This window comes from Anomaloglossus baeobatrachus, chromosome 1 (assembly GCF_048569485.1).
Source record: "Anomaloglossus baeobatrachus isolate aAnoBae1 chromosome 1, aAnoBae1.hap1, whole genome shotgun sequence".
NCBI lineage: Eukaryota > Metazoa > Chordata > Amphibia > Anura > Aromobatidae > Anomaloglossus > Anomaloglossus baeobatrachus.
In genome coordinates, this window is record NC_134353.1 from 725,685,281 (window position 1) to 725,703,823 (window position 18,543).

An 18,543-nucleotide genomic window follows, 5' to 3' on the forward strand; every position below is an offset into this window, starting at 1 on the left:
ATGATGATTGGTGAGCTTCAAATGGGCCTGGACATGTGCTGATGTGAGCATGGGATCCTTGCATGCCCTGCAGGATTTTAATCAATGACGGCATAGTGTGTTATTAATAGTAATCTTTGAGACTGTGTTCCCAGTTCTCTTCAGGTCATTGACCAGGTTCGCCAGTGTAGTTTTTGGCTGATTCCTGACCTTTCTCAGAGTCATCCTTACTCCATGAGGCGAGAGCTTGCATGGAGCCCCAGACCGAGTAAGATTGACAGTCATCTTGTGTTTCTTTCATTTTCTAATAATTGCGCCAATAGTCGTTGTCTTCTCACCCAGCTGCATCTATATTGTTCTGTAGCCCATCAAAAGCCTCAAAAGAGTTCAAAAATGTGCAACTAATATAGGTAATGAGTGAAGAGTAGGAGGGCTTTTAAAAGAAAAATAACTTGTCTGTGAGAGCCAGAATTCTTGCTGGTTGGTAGGTGATCAAATTCTTATTTCATGCAATAAAATACAAAGTAATTAAAGCTGTAGTGGATGGTAGGATAAAGAGCCTAAAAGTCAAAAGTTAAAAATATTGTTACCCTTTTGCTCGTGAGGGTGTGTATACAGTATATACATATTGCTGAAGTTTATTTAATACTTTGTACAAAAGACTTTGTTGGTGATGACAGCTTAAAGATGTCTCCTGTATGGAGAAACTAGTCGCATGCATTGCTCAGTTGTGATTTTGACCCTTTCTTCCACACAAACACTTCAAATTCTGACGGCTCCATGGGCTTCTTCTATGAACTTCTATGAGATTTAGTTCCTTACATAAATATTCTGTTGGATTGGGGTCAGGTGATTGACTGTGCCATTCCAGCAGCTTTATTTTTGTTCTTTAAAACCAACTGAGAGTTTCCGTGGTTGTGTGTTTGGGATCAATGTCTTGCTGAAATGTCCACCCTCATTTCATCTTCAGCATCCTGGCAGATGTCATCAGGTTTTTATCAAGAATCTCTCAGTACATTTGTCCATTCATCCCCTTTTCAATGATATGAAGTTTAGCAGTGGCGTATGCTGACAGAGCCCCACACCATGATGTTCCCACCTCCAAACTTTATTGTTGTTTTAGGGGCTGTTGTTTTAGGGGTGATAAGCAGTGAATTTTTGCCTCCAAACATGGTATGTATTATGGCATCCAAAGAGTTAAATTTAGGTCTCATCTGACCAGACTATATCCTCGCAGTATTTCACAGGCTTGTCTAAATGAATGTTTTTAAGCAAACTGTAAATGCGCTTTAACATGCTTTCTGTTCAGCAATGGAGTCTCGCATGGTGAGTGGGCATACAGGCCATGGAGGTTGAGTGCATTACTTATTGTTTTCTTTATTGATGATACCAGGTCTTTCTGTAGCTCTCCAAAGGTGGTCCTTTGCTCCTGGACAACTCTGCTGATTATTCTTTTCACTACTGTGTCTGAAATCTTGCAGGGAACACTTGGTGCTGGATGGGTTTATGGCAAAATGATGTTCTTTCCACTTCCGGATTATGATCCCAACGCTGAAATCTTCAGTGTTTTGCAACAATAAGGTTGGAAAGGTCTTGAGACAGCTCACTGGTTTGAGTTGTTTCATGTGTGGCACTGTCGTGAGTAGACACCTTTTTATAGGCCAGTAGTTGAACCAGCTGATTATCACTATTCCTCCTGTGCTTCTTGGATGCAATAGGTAACTGCTGTATTATATATTCCTGTTGTGCTGAGCTGTCAGTATGCTGATTAACAGCTCAGTTGTCCAATCTAGTGCAGGGGCATGCAGAGCTGTTGATGTGTTCAGTGACAGCTCAGCTGCCCAATCTGAGACTGGAAAGTTCAGGGTTTTCCAGGTGTGGCATGCTCAGTTTGATTGCCCAGCTATATTTAGCTGAGCAGTCAATTCTAGAACACTGCCATTCTAAGGGGTACTTTGCACACTACGACATCGCAAGCCAATGCTTGCGATGCCGAGCACGATAGTCCCCGCCCCTGTCGCACATACGATATTGTGTTATAGCTGCCGTAGCGAACATCATCGCTACGGCAGCTTCACACGGACTTACCTGCCCTGCGACGTCGCTCTGGCCGGCGAACCGCCTCCTTACTAAGGTGGCGGGTCGTGCGGCGTCACAGCGACGTCACACGGCAGGCATCCAATAGAAGCGGAGGGGCGGAGATGAGCGGGACGTAAACATACCGCCCACCTCCTTCCTTCCGCATTGCCGGTGGAGGCAGGTAAGTAGATGTTCGTCGCTCCTACGGTGTCACACACAGCGATGTGTGGTGCCGCAGGAACAAGGAACAACATTGCTAATAAGCAGAAAACGATTTTTTGTTTCAGGACGACCTCTCCGCGGCAAACGATTTTGACCGCTTTTGCGATCGTTTAAGGTCGCTCATAAGTGTCACACACTGCGATATCGTTAATGACGCCGGATGTGCGCCACAAACACCGTGACCCCGACAATAATTCATTAACGATATCGTAGCATGTAAAGCCCGCTTATGCCTCAAATGTAGTTGTGCGGGGCATGTTCTCAAGGACTGCTCGTTATGCCCTCAAGCAAGCAAGCCGGCCGTAAATGCCTAAGTTTGGGTGATTGTTGAGAAGGTCATTCAGACGTCTAAGTACTTTTTTACTCCTCAGATAAAGTACTGCTAAATGTGGAACTATTTTTCTAGGGTTGGACGTTATTCGCATCTGCTTTAATTGATTGTGGATCTGCAGCCAACTTCATCGTTTGAGGATTGGTTCTGAGATTAGGATTAGGGACAGGTAAGTTAGAAAAACCCATTCAATATGTTACTAGTGACAAGACACAGTTATTTCAGAACTTTGCCCAGCTGGAAACGGTGGAATTCACACTTAAAGTTGGAATACTTAATCTTCTGCTATGTTTTGGGTAACTTACCAGCGGGGTTGATATTGGGATTTAGGTGGTTGCATATTCACAACCTTGTAATTGATTGGGGTAAGAAGGATTTTGTTAAGTGGAGTCCCAATTGTCATAAGAAATGTCTTAATTCTGTACAGGATTTCTCTGCTAGTCTGGAGTCTAGTCTTATGAAATACCTGAAAGACTTTGGGGATGTATTCTTGGAAGAAGAGGCAGATATATTACTTCTCTATCGTCCTTATGACTGTGCTTTCAGTGTTATTCCCAATGCCAAATTACCTAAAGCTAACCTGTATCATTTATTGGGTTCTAAACAGACCGCCATGAAATAATATGTAAACAAATGTTTATGGAAGGGTCATATTCGTTCTTCCTTGCTGTAGCTGCTGGAGTTTTCTTTGTTAAAAAGAAAAACAGAGGTGTCCGTTCTTACCTCGATTTCCATGAAATAAATAAAATTACGGTTAGAATACTTACCCACTTCTACTTCTCCACAACCTATATAATCAGCTTACAGTGGTTAATGGTTTTCCAAAGTTGAGCTTAGAGGGGCTCATAATTTCATAAGCATCTGGAAGGGTGATGATTGGAAAACGGTGATTTTAAAGTCTGAAGGCCTATTTGAAAATCTTGTCATGTCTATTGGATTAACCAACTCACCAGCAATTTTTCAAAACTTTATGAATCATATTTTTTCTGATTGTATTGGAAGGTTTATCATCGTCAATCTGGACAATATTACAATTTTTTCGCCTGTTCTGGAATCACACCATGAACATGTCACATGGTGTTCAGCTATAAAATCACTGAATGTCATGGCGACGTCTGACTCTCTTCACACTGCAGAGTCTGGCACGTCACACTATGGTTTCAGTGGTGCTTTTGAGTTGCACAGTCAGACTCTGGCATCAACCAGTTGTGTGCTTATTAGTGATCAGTCTGGCTAGACTTAATTTCTGCCAGCTTTTGGATTGCTGCTAAGGTCACAGCTTACAGGAGACTTATCACAGCCACCTCCACCCGTTAAAAGATGGTAGAGCCTGTTCCTCCACGCCGATTATAGCTTCATTTGCGATACTCATCCTTGTGATGTGGTGATGTTGTTCTAATGATCTACTGTGCGTTATTTGGTGTGTTGTGGAAATGTTCTCATTGTCTGTTTATTTCCTCCCTGATTCTTTAGTTCTTCCTGAGCACATATTGTCTAAATTATGTGTGTGTGCAGTGAGTTTCTGTTTTGGTTTTTCCTTGTCTGTCTATTTACACGTGCAAAAGCACTCCTTTCCCGGACCTCCCCGGGGGTGGAAGAGAAGGGGTATAGACCAGGGCTATTCAGGAGCTAGGGCTAGGAATGCGGCCCAAACATTGTCACTATTAGAAGTATTTTTAGGAACAGCTAGGGCCACCCTAGCCCTAGGGTCAGTGTAGTTGCCCCTGTTCCAAGTTACCTCTTCACTCCTCATGACAGAACATGACCATTTTGTCTTACAAAAAGTTAGAGAAAATTCTTTGTTTACTAAGTTGAAGAAATGCACTTTTTTGTGCAAGAAATTTCATTTCTGGGGTCATTTTATCTGCTGAAGGGTTTAAGATGGATCCTGGGAAAGTACGGACCATAATTGATTAGGTTTAACCTTGGGACTTTAAAGCATTGCAACATTTTTTAGGATTCACCAATTACTACAGAAAATTTATTAGGGGTTTTTCTCAAATCGTGAAACCTCTCACTGATCTGACACATCCATGGAAAAACGATGTTAAAGATTTTGTATCCACTTGTAAAACTTACGCACACGCTAAAATATCTCATGGCCGCCTGGCTAATTAGTTATACACTGCCAATTCAAGAAAGACCATGGACTTTTATGTCTATGGATTTCATTACTGATTTGCCTTTGTCTGGTGGGAAAACTGTGAATTGGGTGGTAGTAAAGTGATTCAGTAAATTAGCCCACTTTGTAATGTTATCAGGGTTGCCTAAAGGTACCGTCACACTAAACAACTTACCAGCGATCCCAAAAACGATACAATCTGATAGGGATCGCTGGTAAGTTGCTAGGAGGTTGCTGGTGAGAGGTCACACAGTCAGACGCTCCAGCGATCCCACCAGCAACCTGACCTGGCAGGGATCGATGGAGCATCGCTACATGGGTTGCTGGTGAGCTGTCACCAGCAACCAGTGACCAGCCCCCAGCCAGCAGCGATGCACTGAAGCGATGCTGCACTTGGTAACTAAAATAAATATCGGGTAACCAACCCGATATTTACCTTGGTTACCAGCGCACGCAGCTACACGTGCAGGGAGCAGCACACACCGCTTAGCGCTGGCTCCCTGCTCTCCTAGTTACAGCACACATCGGGTTAATTACCCGATGTGTGCTGCAGCTACATGTGCACAGAGCAGGAGCCGCGCACACTGCTTAGCGCTGGCTCCCTGCTCTCCTAGCTACAGCACACATCGGGTTAATTACCCGATGTGTGCTGTAGCTACACGTGCAGAGAGCAGGGAGCAGCGCACACCGCTTAGCGCTGGCTCCCTGCTCTCCTAGTTACAGCACACATTGGGTTAATTACCCAATGTGTACTCAGCTACACGTGCAAGGAGCAGGAGCCAGCACTGACAGTGAGAGCGGCGGAGGCTGGTAACGAAGGTAAATATCGGGTAACCAAGGACAGGGCTTCTTGGTTACCCGATGTTTACCGTGATTACCAGTGTCCGCAGAAGCCGGCTCCTGCTGCCTGCACATTTAGTTGTTGCTGTCTCGCTGTCACACACAGCAATCTGTGCTGCACAGCAGGAGAGCAACAACTAAAAATGGTCCAGGCCATTCAGCAACAACCAGCAACCTCATAGCAGGGGCCAGGTTGTTGCTGGATGTCACACACAGCAACATCACTAGCAACATCGCTGCTACGTCACAAAAGTTGTCCATCAGCAGCGATGTTGCTAGCGATGTTGCTTAGTGTGACCGGGCCTTTATGCTGAGACACTTTCTAAGTTGTTTATCAATCAGGTATAAAGATTGCATGGAGACCCTCTTAATACTGTATCTGATAGGGGGTGTATTTTGACTTCAAATTTTGGCAAGCCTTTTGTAAAAAGATGGGGATTTATTTGTCATTTTCCTTCCTTTGCTTATTACCCTGACACAAAATTTCAGACTGAATGGACAGATCAGTTGTTGGGAGCTAATTTTATTACGTAGAGGCAAAAAATTCCAAACGCCAAAATTACTTTTTTTGGTCGCCGCAGATTTTGCGCAAAATACAATAACATGCGATCAAAACGTAGCATCTGGGCAAGAATGGTACAATTAAAAATGTAATCTCGAGACACAAAAAATAAGCCATCTCTGAGCCCCAGATCCCTAAAAATGAGAATGCTACGGGGTTCGAAAAATGGTGCAAAAAGTGCGCCACTTTTTTTGGACAAAGTTCTGAATTTTCTTAACACTTAAGGCCCTGTCACATCCAGCGATATCGCTAACGATATCGTTAGCGAGCGTACCCGCCCCCGTCGTTTGTGCATCATGGGCAAATCACTGCCGTGGCGCACAATATCGTTTGGAGCCGTCACACGGACTTACCTACCTAGCGACATTGCTGTGGCCGGCGAACCGCCTCCTTTCTAAGGTGGCGTTTCGTGAGGTGTCACAGCGGCGTCACTAACCGGCCGCCCAAAAGAAGCGGAGGGGCGGAGATTAGCGGCCGTAACATCCCACCCACCTCCCTCCTTCCTCATTGCCGGCGGCCACAGTTAAGCTGTTGTTCGTCGTTCCCGGGGTGTCACACGTAGCGATGTGTGCTGCCACGGGAACGACAAACAACCTGCGACCTCAAAAAGTAACAATTTTTTGAAAATGAACGACGTGTCAACGATGGACGATTTGGTGAGTATTTTCCATCATTAACGGTCGCTCGTTGGTGTCACACGCAACAACGTCGCTAACGATGACGGATGTGCGTCACGGAATCCGTGACCCTGGTGATATATCGTTAGATACGTCGTTGCGTGTGAAGGGGCCTTTAGATAAAAGTAAACTTTTACATGCTTGGTGTCTACGAACTCAGACTGACCTGAGATAGGAGAAATGACGGAGACTAGGGTGACACTGGCATAAAAATGTGGTGCTTTAGTCTTTTTTTATATTTGACAGTAGTGCAACTCCGATCTCTGACACAGGCACTGACAAAATGAGGGGAATCAGAGCTGTGTGGCTGTTTAAGCACTTCCCGCATTGGATATGTGCTGTGATTAGAAAGTTACATTCACTAACCAATCACAGTCCCCACATTACTTCCAGTGACGATCAGCGATCAGAGACTGCTGTTGGCATGGAGCTGTCACTGTGTATTTTTACACAGTGACAGTTTAAATCCATGACGGGCATAGCATGTCATGATGCGGGAACTCACACCTGTTATGCCTGTCATGCAGTGTTAAGGGATTAAAATGCAGACTCGCAGATTTGATGGTATTCACATTCTAATTAGAGTAAGGGGTACTTTGCACACTGCGACATCGCTAGCGATCTCGTTAGCGATGTGAAATGCTAGATCGCAAGTGCGATCTTTCGAGATCGCACATAGGTCATTTTACGCATGTGCGATCTCGAAAGATCGCACTTGCGATCTAGCATTTCACATCGCTAATGAGATCGCTAGCGATGTCGCAGTGTGCAAAGTACCCCTAAGGGTTTAAGAGTTACAGCTCTTTAATATGTAGCTGCCTTTTTTTCAAGGGACCAAAAGTACAGTGACAAGCAAAAAGGTAACAATGTTTTGAACTTATGACTTTCAGGCTCCATATCTAACCATCCATTTACTAGATCTTTGAGTGTAGAGCCTGCTTTACACGTGTCGATATGTCGTGCGATCGCATTTGCGATCGCACCCGCCCCCATCGTTTGTGCGGCACGGGCAATTTGTTGCCCGTGGCGCACAAAGTCGTAAACCCCCGTCACACGCACTTACCTCCCGAACAACCTCGCTGTGGGCGGCAAACATCCTCTTCCTGAAGGGGGACGGACGTTCGGCGTCACAGCGACGTCACACAGTAGCCGGCCAATAGAGGCGGAGGGGCGGAGATGAGCGGGACGTAAACATCCCGCCCACCTCCTTCTTTCCGCATTGCCGGTGGGATGCAGGTAAGCTGCAGTTCATCGTTCCCGGGGTGTCACACAGAGCGACGTGTGCTGCCTCGGGAACGATGAACAACCGGAGCACAGAAGGCCGTTCGATTTTTAGAAAATGAGCTTCTTCAGATTTTGTGTTATACCATGCCTGATGAAGAGACCTGAGTAGTCTCGAAAGCTTGCAATTATTACCATCTTTTCAGTTAGCCATTAAAAGGTATCAACCACTGAGGACTTTCTGTTCTTTTAAACAATTTTTTTATCTCTACTGGCTAACACGGTACAAAGATATATTTTACTTGTAGAAAATGAGCGACGTGTTAACGAGCAACGATAAGGTGAGTATTTTTGCTCGTTCACAGTCGCACGTAGCTGTTACACGCTACGATATGTCTAACGATGCCGGATGTGCGTCACTAACGACGTGACCCTGACAGCCTATCGTTAGATATATCGTAGCGTGTAAAGCGACCTTAAGACTACCCACATTTTATAGACAATCACTTTGACTATGTCATACATAAATTTGACTTGCAACTATTTAGCATATGATTAGTTATGTAGATTCTTGTCATGTTGCTACATTGTTACTCTTGTGCTCCTCGTGTTTTTTTTTTATTATTTCTTCCAGTAAACTACAAATTACAAATAGTGTTAAGCGAGTGGTTAACTATTAATACTCGCTATGCTGTTAGCGAGTACTGTCCACTACTGGCATATTTGTTACGAGAAGCAGGCGCAATGTAAGTCAATGTGAAATACTCGCTAAGTAGCGAGTATACCGAAAGCTGTACTATTCGCTACTCTCATGAAAAGTAAGGCTTTTGGGTTACTTGCTACTTAGCGAGTATTTCCAATTGACTTACATTGCTAACTACCCGCTTAACACTAATTTCAAACTGTTTTCACATTCCCTAATAGCTCAGTGTGTTAGGTTGATTCCCAAGCAAAAGGTAACTGATTTGAACTGAGGAGCAGCCATGAAGAAGATTTCCCAAGAAAAGGGAAACAGCATCATCCAGCTCATCAACAGCGATCTCTCGGCCAAGAAAATTGCCATACTTTATCATGTGAGTGCCATGACAGTTAGAAGAATACGAAATGATGTCTGCCCATCCATTCAAAAGCCAAGAGGTGGGTGTCCAGGTAAAATATTGGAGTCAACAAGTAGGCTCATACAAGGTGTATCAGTTCAGGGGCAACAAACATGGCAGTGGAGGTTGCTTTTATGCTTCGTAATAGTGAGATCACAGATTTCCATTCAAGCACCATTCAATGCATGTTACACAAGTCTGAAATGGTGGCCAAAAAAAGTTGACTTCAGTATCATAAGAAGACTTAGCTTATGCTTGCAAAGAAGTACAAAAGTAGACAGTAGAAGATTGGAAACAGGTGATTTGAAATAATGAGACGATGGTCAATTTAGTATCTGGGGGCTGGGCCTGGAGTCCTCAAGGAACTCTGGCTAATGAACAGGGTCCAGCAACTTGGGAAATAAAAAAAAATAAATAAAGGAAAAATAAGAATCAAGAAAACGCGCTACACTTACCGAGCCTCCAGTTAAACTACTTCTAGGCCTCTCACTCGTCTTCTGGGGTGACTCATTATTGCTCATCCATATTCAGTGCTTCCCCTACCCACCAGCAGTCCTGGCGTCTGTGATTGGTTGCAGTAAAATGCACCCCCAGCCTGTGTGACAACGTCTGACTGCTTGCAATCACAGACCCTGTCTGCGGGTCACTATCGTGGTATAAAAATGAATAAAATTGGCGTAGGGTCCCCACGTTTATGATACTCAGCACAGATAAAGGATACAGCTTCAGACTACAGCACCCAGCCTTTTGTATGTTTTATTATCTAATAAAAATCTTAATATTATATGTGGTTGCATTTAGCTTTTTTTATTGGTTAAATAAATTAAAAAAACTAGCATGCAGTCCCCTTAATTTTGATACCAAACCATGATAAAGCCTGACAACTGGGGGCTGGTATTTTCAGGCTGGGGAGACCCATGCTTATTGGGCCTCCCCAACCTAAAAATAGCAGCCCACAATTGTCGCATCCATTAGATCTGACAATCCTGGAACTTTACCTGGCTCATCCTGATTGACCTGGTGGCAATTGGGGTAATAAGTGGTTAATAACAGCTCACAGCTGCCACTAAGCCCTAGATTAGTAATGAAAGGCATCTATGAGACCCACCATTACTAATCTGTAAGTAGAAAGAAAGAAATACAAACACCGAAAAAATCCTTTGTTTGAATTAATATACAATAAAAACCACCTTCTTTCTTTCACCAATTTATTAACCCCAAAAGCACCCAGGTCTAAAGTAATATACACGAAGTCCCATGACGATTCCAGCTCTGTTACATCTGAAGGCACAACGCATGGCCATAGAACAGTGGCCGCCTGCTGTGAGCTTTTGGAGAGAATGAGCAGCGCACTGAGCAGATGTCACTCGGGTTATTTACGTTCACAACTGAAGGTTCCCACGATCATCTGTGATCGCAGGTAACTTGACCTCAGGTGACCTCAGTAAAGTCAGTGACCTCACCTCAGGTGCAGGCTGTAGCCATACGCTTTATCTGTGCTGGATATCATAATATGGGGGACCCTATGCCAATTTGTTTATTTTTATAACAAGATAGTGACCCACAGACAGGGTCTGTGATTGCATGCAGTCAGATGCTGTCACACAAGCTATGGGCGCATCTGACTGCAAGCAAAATATCAAATTCGGCACTCAATTTGAGATGAATAAATTTTTTTATTGCTCAAAAATTGTCAAGTAATTCTGTGTTATCAAAAATCAAAACGTTTCGGTCTCACGACCTTCATCAAGTATAATAACACTACAAAAGAGAGAGAAAATAAACAAATAAACAAATCATGTGGCATGAATAACATTAACATGCAATATGTATAAACATTGAAAGACATGTCCTCAATTCATACAAAAAGAATCTTTTTGTCAATCAAAAAAATTTTTTTATATATCAAATATATATCATGTATTACTGGAACAGCAGGATAACAGAAAAAATACTTTGTCACTGGACTATGGCACATAAATCTATATTCAAAGAACATTGAAATCTGTTTCCTATAGAGAAAAGAGAGAAAAATGAAAATAAATAAATAATATGTACATCAGCAAATACATGTTATCAAGACTGGAACCAACAAGATTAATTCCAACCATGCCTGGATTACTAAAGCTACTAAACTCACCAAAGCTTGTAGGTTAGAATGAATGAATGCTGTCAGTATAAAGATAAGAAGCTGCCTCCCCGGGTCCGTAATGCAAGTGACCTGCCTGTCTAGTGCCTGAGTTTAAATAACCCGCTTGATAGGATAATGGGCATGTAATTAGAGTAAAGCGTAACGTCACTTCCGGTATTAAAAACGGAAGTGACGTTCTTGGATGGCACACGTAAATAGGCTTGGTTGGCAGGCCGGCGCCTGCGCAGAAATAAACAGCGTCCGTTCAAGTGAGATAGGAGATGCAATGTATGTTTCATTGCGTAACGTCATTTCCGGTAACATGATCGGAAGTGACGTCCATGGATGGCATTAAGTAAATGAGCTTGGTTGGCAGGCCGACGCCTGCGCAGAAGTAAACTACGTTCGCTCGATTGAAACATAGGAAGTATATATGTAAATGTAAAAAAGAGGGACGGCGTGGCAAATGTGTGAAAGGACCCTTTTACACTAGGGGTTTCTTGCTTCTACTATAAAAAGGGATAGGATATAGGAAGGGAATAGGTAAGAGGGGATGGGAGTAAGTGTTCTATAATGGTGCACACTATGAAATATGATTATAATGATAATTAAAAGTGAAACAGAAAAATGTGTAAATAAAAAGGTGTAGAAAAATGGGAAAAGAAAGTGTTAATAAGAGGAATGAGAAGAATAAAGGGGATAAGAGATAAAGACTGGAAAATATGAAAATAAAAATAAAAATAGAAATAAAAATAGATAAAATGAGGGGGGGTGTTTAAAAAAATTAAAAATAAAAAAATAATAAAATAAAAAAATAAAAAATAAAAAGTACAAAATGAAATGAAGATGAGTAAAAAAATTCACAAGGGAGATAAAAAAGAGAGAAAAGTAAGATTTTTATTAGAAAAATTACATAAACGCTATAAAAAATGTTTTTTTTTAAAAAAGATAAAGATATTGATAACAAAAAGAAAATAAAAAGAAAATAATAAAAGTGAAGGTTAATTAGGAGAAGAGGGAAGGGAAAGAGGTAATAAGGAATACCTATACGGTCCGACCATCTTCAGTGCTGGATCAATTTTTCTGCTAGAGTGGAGAAAAATAAAAAAACACTAATGAATAACAAGAATCAAACTAGAAAAAATTCACATAAAGCTTGAAGCATCAAAGTCTCGATTAAGACCCCTTGGCTCCAGAGTTTGGAGTGTAAAAATCCAATAGGCTTATCTTTGTTTCAAAGTTTTAACCCTATCACCCCCTCTTCTATGTGGTAAAACCTGTTCTAAGATTTGGAAACGCAATTGACTAACCCTATGACCTTGTTTATGGAAATGGAACGGAAGTGGTAATGTCAATTTCTCACACCGGATAGTAGACTTATGTTGTGAAATGCGATCTTTAACTTGTTGTGTTGTTTCACCTACATATAAAAGTCCGCATGGACATTTTATGACATAAACTACAAATGGGGTTTCACAGGTGAAAAAACCCTTTATAGGGTAACCTCGACCAGTATAGGGATGTAGGACCTTGTCTCCCTTTTGCACGTTACTGCATTGTGGGCAACTCAAACAGGGAAATGTCCCTCGTCTTGGAGTGAGTAAATGAGTCTGTATTGGGCCAGTCAACTTAGAACCCAAGTCAGCCCTGACCAACTTGTTACCCAAATTGGAGGGGCGCCGAAAGCATGGAAGAAATGGTATTTTAAATTCCTCCACCTCTGGATAACCTTTGTGTAGAATATTCCAGTGGCTTCTAATGAATTTATGAATCTTGTATGCGAACGGATGATATGTATATACAAAAGCTAAACGATTACTTTTGGTTTTATCAAGTGCTGATGTCTGAATAGTAGCATCACTGTTCAGTACCCCCTTAGGATAACCTCTTGCTAAAAACTTGGATTCCATTTCTTGCAATCTACTATTTTTAGTATCATGTTCACTAACAATCCTGTGTACTCTTAAAAATTGTGACTTGGGAATGGAATTCCTTGTTGCTTTAGGATGACAACTGTCATAACGAAGTAAATTATTCCTGTCTGTAGGTTTAACAAATAGATCCGTTTGTAAATAACCTCTACTATCCTTAATGATGGTCGTATCTAGATAATTTATCTGATGTAGGTGATGTTGTATAACAAATTGAAGTTCGGACCATATACCATTAATGTACTGATGAAACTCCATGAGAGAGTCCAATGAGCCCCCCCATACGCAAAATATGTCGTCAATGTATCTTTTCCAACATACACAATGTTCTTGAAACCCTTGATGTGTATATATGAATTTTTCTTCAAAAAATGACATATAAGCATTAGCGTAGGGGGGCGCTGCATTGGACCCCATCGCAGTACCTTGTTTTTGAATATAGTAAGTGTCCTGGAATAAAAAGAAGTTTTCGGTCAAAACAATATCCAAGAAATCCAAACAACATTCACATACATCGACAGGAAAATTATTCTTTAACAATAGATCATGTACTGCTGTCTTACCTCTATTATGAGTAATAGAGGTATACAGGCTCGTCACATCCCAAGTAACTAATAAGGCATTAGATGAAATATTGCCCAAATTTTTAAGTATTTGCAAGAAATGGTTAGTATCTAGGAGAAAAGATGATGTTGTCTTAATTAATGGAGTCAATATTCTTTCAAGAAGAATCGCCAGAGGTGACAGAATAGAATCCGTGCCTGCCACTATCGGTCTTCCAGGGGGGTTAACTAGCGTTTTGTGAATTTTAGGCAATACGTAAAAAACTGGAACAATAGGATTTTGTTTTTGTAAAAAGTCAAAAGTTTTTTTGTCAATGATACCCTTCTGTAGATAGTGGTTGGTAACGGTTCTAATTCTGTCACGTATTCTGGCTGTTGGATTGTGCGATAAGACTCCATATACCTCATTAACACTTAGTTGTCTATCTATCTCCTGTAGATAAGTATGTCGATCCATAACTACTAAAGCCCCACCTTTGTCTGCTTGTTTAATAATAACATCCTTATCTTCTATAAGTGATGTTAAGGCCATCTGATCCTTGACAGAAAAATTAGAGGGGCAATGTAGTGATTTACTGGATAACTCTCTAAAAAATGACGTTACATCCCTCTCCAGTAGGCCTATAAAAGTCTCTACTGGAGGGTTATTTTTAGGAGGCATAAACGTACTTTTTGTTTTAAGTCCTAGATCTTTTATATTAATAGGAGTCATCATCGTAAGAGGTTCTAGTGGTCGTAGACCAGTATCGGGGGTTGATGAAAAGTGTGCCTTAATACGTAAGTTACGATAAAACCTTAATAAATCCATTTGTAACTGAAAACAATTGAAATTATATGATGGACAAAAGGAAAGACCCTTTTGAAGAAGATTAACTTGGTCATGAGATAAATTTTTTGAAGAGATATTAACTACAATCGATTCCGACGTACCTGGGATCTGGTTACAATTGTGGATCTGATTGCGTCGGCGACATTGTCCCCCCCCGCCTTGGTTGCCTTTTTGACCTCTTCGGTTTCTCTGACCTAAAAAATGAGTAGGTCTTGGTCGTCGGGTATGGGGGAATTCTGTGTCCGAAGCTGAGTTGTCGCTTGAGGAATATTGGTAACGTCTTGGAAACATTCGAAAAGATGTATCGCGCCATCTGTATACCCGATTATTCTTGTAATCCTCGGTATCCCGTAGGAATTTATCACGTTTTATCTTCTGATTCTCAATCTTGTGTACTTGTAAGTCCCGTGTAATCTGATCTTTAATCTTCGCAAAATCCTCTGTGGAAGACGTCGAAGTCAACTGATGTTCTATTGAGTTAATTTCCTCTCTTTTGGAGGTAATGGCCTGACTCAAATGATCCAAAGTCAAAGTCATTAGATCGAAGGAGCACTTGTTAAGAATTTGTTCGAAACGATTACAGTAATCTTGATTGTCGCTGAAGATGGTCGGCCGGACACCAACCCTTAGTCCCCTAGCTGCCACTAAGCCCTAGATTAGTAATGAAAGGCATCTATGAGACCCACCATTACTAATCTGTAAGTAGAAAGAAAGAAATACAAACACCGAAAAAATCCTTTGTTTGAATTAATATACAATAAAAACCACCTTCTTTCTTTCACCAATTTATTAACCCCAAAAGCACCCAGGTCTAAAGTAATATACACGAAGTCCCATGACGATTCCAGCTCTGTTACATCTGAAGGCACAACGCATGGCCATAGAACAGTGGCCGCCTGCTGTGAGCTTTTGGAGAGAATGAGCAGCGCACTGAGCAGATGTCACTCGGGTTATTTACGTTCACAACTGAAGGTTCCCACGATCATCTGTGATCGCAGGTAACTTGACCTCAGGTGACCTCAGTAAAGTCAGTGACCTCACCTCAGGTGCAGGCTGTAGCCATACGCTTTATCTGTGCTGGATATCATAATATGGGGGACCCTATGCCAATTTGTTTATTTTTATAACAAGATAGTGACCCACAGACAGGGTCTGTGATTGCATGCAGTCAGATGCTGTCACACAAGCTATGGGCGCATCTGACTGCAAGCAGTCACAGACACCAGGACTGCCGGTGGGTGGTGGAAGCAGTGAATATGGATGAAGGTAAATGAGTGGCTCCAGAAGAAGAGTGAGTGGCCTGAAAGTGGTAACAGCTGCGCCGGAGACTCAGTAAGTATAGTTCCTCCTATCCTTTCTACCACTATTTTTAAGCGCCGGATTCTGGACCCCATAGACTTATATGTGGACCAGCGTCCGGCCAGTTACCCAGCATTAATTCCGGGCTGGAGGCATTTTTTTTTCAGTCCGGTTAGTTCTGCTGATATCGGATATCTCTGAGTTCGGTCATCACTAGTCTGGAAGAAACAAGGGAAAATGGGGCTAACGGATCGAGAAATTGAAGGAACTGTCAAGTTTGGCAGAGGAAGCCTGATAATATGGGGTTGTTTACAGCTAAAAGCATTGAATACTTCACCAGGATCGATGGTGGTCTCAATGCGAAGCTATTTGTGAATATCCTACACGACAACTAAAGGCCCTGTCACACACAGAGATAAATCTGTGGCAGATCTGTGGTTGCAGTGAAATTGTGGACAATCAGTGCCAGGTTTGTGGCTGTGTACAAATGGAACAATATGTCCATGATTTCACTGCAACCACAGATCTGCCAAAGATTTATCTCTGTGTGTGACGGGGCCTTTACTTCGTGTAGTCAAGTACTATGGGTATGAAAAAGTCAGAGAATGACCTAAAGCATACATCAAGATTGGTGAAGAATTGGTTCAATAACAATGAAGTAGAGGAGCTGGATTGGCCCCCACAGTCCCCAGACCACAACCCAATCAAACACTTGTGAGTATAGTTGAAGAAAAAGCTGTATACATACCCAAGTGAGTCGACCAGTATGCACCAACATTGGGAACATGTAGAAGAGACCTGAGATCATATTTTGGTCTAGACATGCTTGAATCTGATTGAGAGCATTCCAAGAGGAAGCTGTTGCTGTGAACCCACAACATTCAAAGCAGAGCTCAATAGAGGAGAAATAGACCATCATTAGGCTGAAAAAAAAGAAGAAATCAATGATAGAGTTGGCAGAAATGTTAGTAGTGGCAAATCAACAGTTTTGTATATTCTAAAAAAAAAGAGAGCACTGATGAGCTTGGGAACTCAAAAAGGCTTGGACGTCCATGGAAGACAACATTGGTGGATGATCGCAGAAACCTTTCCATGGTAAAGAAAAATCCCTTCTCAACATCCACCTAAATGAAGAACACTCTCCAGGAAGTAGGTTCCTGAGAGCAAATTCAGAGGGATCACCACAAGGTGCAAACCATGAATCAGCCTTACAAATAGAAAATCCAGATTAGCTAAAAAAAAATCTAAAGATTCCAGCCCAGTTCTGGAAAATCATTATTTGGACAGATGAAACTAAGATCAATCTGTACCAGAATGATGGAAAGGCTTGGAATGGCTTATGATTCAAAGCACACCACATCCTTTGTAAAAAATGGTGGAGGCAGTGTGATAACATGGACATGCATGGCTTCCAATGGCACTGGGTCACTAATGCTTATTGATGATGTGACTGAAGAGAGAAGCAGCTGGATTGTTTCTGAATTGTACAGGGCTATATTTTCTGCTCAGATTCAATCAAATGCAGCAAGGCTGATTGAACGGCGCTTCTCAGTACAGATGAACAACGACCCAAAGCATTCTGGAAAAGTAACCCAGGAGCTTTTGAAAGCAAACAAGGGGCATATTCTGTAATGTTGAGTCAATCGCCAGATCTCAACTCCATTCAGCATGCATTTCACATGCTTAAGTGAAATCTTAAGGGAGAAACACCCACAAATCACAAATTCTTGGACCTGTCTGTATTATTATTATTAGTTTTAGAAGGCAATCACTTTTTCACACAGGGCCCTGTAGGTTTGGATTTCATTTACCCTTAATAATAAAGATCTTTACTTATAAACTGCATTTTATGTTTATTTGTGTTATCTTTGTCTAATCTTTAAATTTGTTTGGTAATCTGAAACATGTAAGTGTGAAAAACATGCAAAAGAATAAGAAATCAGGAAGAGGGCAAACATGTTGTCACACCACTGTAGGTTGATTGACAATAGGTTTGCCTCAAGCTTTTTGCATATGCATATTAAATTAAATCCAGACCTCAACATCTCCCAGTTATCCTATGCCATCATGCTTTTAGACCAGGTGTGGGGAACCTTTTTTCTGCCAGGGGCCATTTGGATATTTCTACCAACCTTTGGGGGCCGCAAAAAATGTTCAACTTGAAAATTACCCTCATATATTTGGTGAAACAATTAATTAACTCGCCCTACTGTGGTAGCTGGTGCGGCTTTTCTTTGGTGCGGCTGTAATGTTCAGTGATATTGATCATGTCGCTTCTAACACCTGCTTTTCCAGGTTTGTCTCAGTTTGGATCACAGTCAACTTTGTGAAATTAAGATTGGTAAACCATATACATTACATAGGAGACGCTGTACATACACACATAGCCCTCACACACTGGCCGTATACCGAACACAGCCATGACACACTGGCCGTATACCGCACAAAGCCCTTACACATTGGCCATATACAGCACACAGCCCCAACACACTGACAATATACTCCACACAGCCCCGACACACTGGCCGTATACTGCACACAAAATTGACACACTGGCCCTATACTGCACACAAAATTGACACACTGGCCATATACTGCACACAAAATTGACACACTGGTCATATACTGCACACAAAATTGACACATTGGTCATATACTGC

General features: G+C 41.9%; 1 protein-coding gene across 21 annotated transcripts in view; it reads left to right on the top strand.

The window, feature by feature from the left end:
* RIMBP2 (RIMS binding protein 2) overlaps nt 1–18,543 on the top strand; it is an 877,394-nt gene that overhangs the window by 814,042 nt on the left and 44,809 nt on the right. The gene's annotated exons all lie outside the window — the stretch shown is intronic.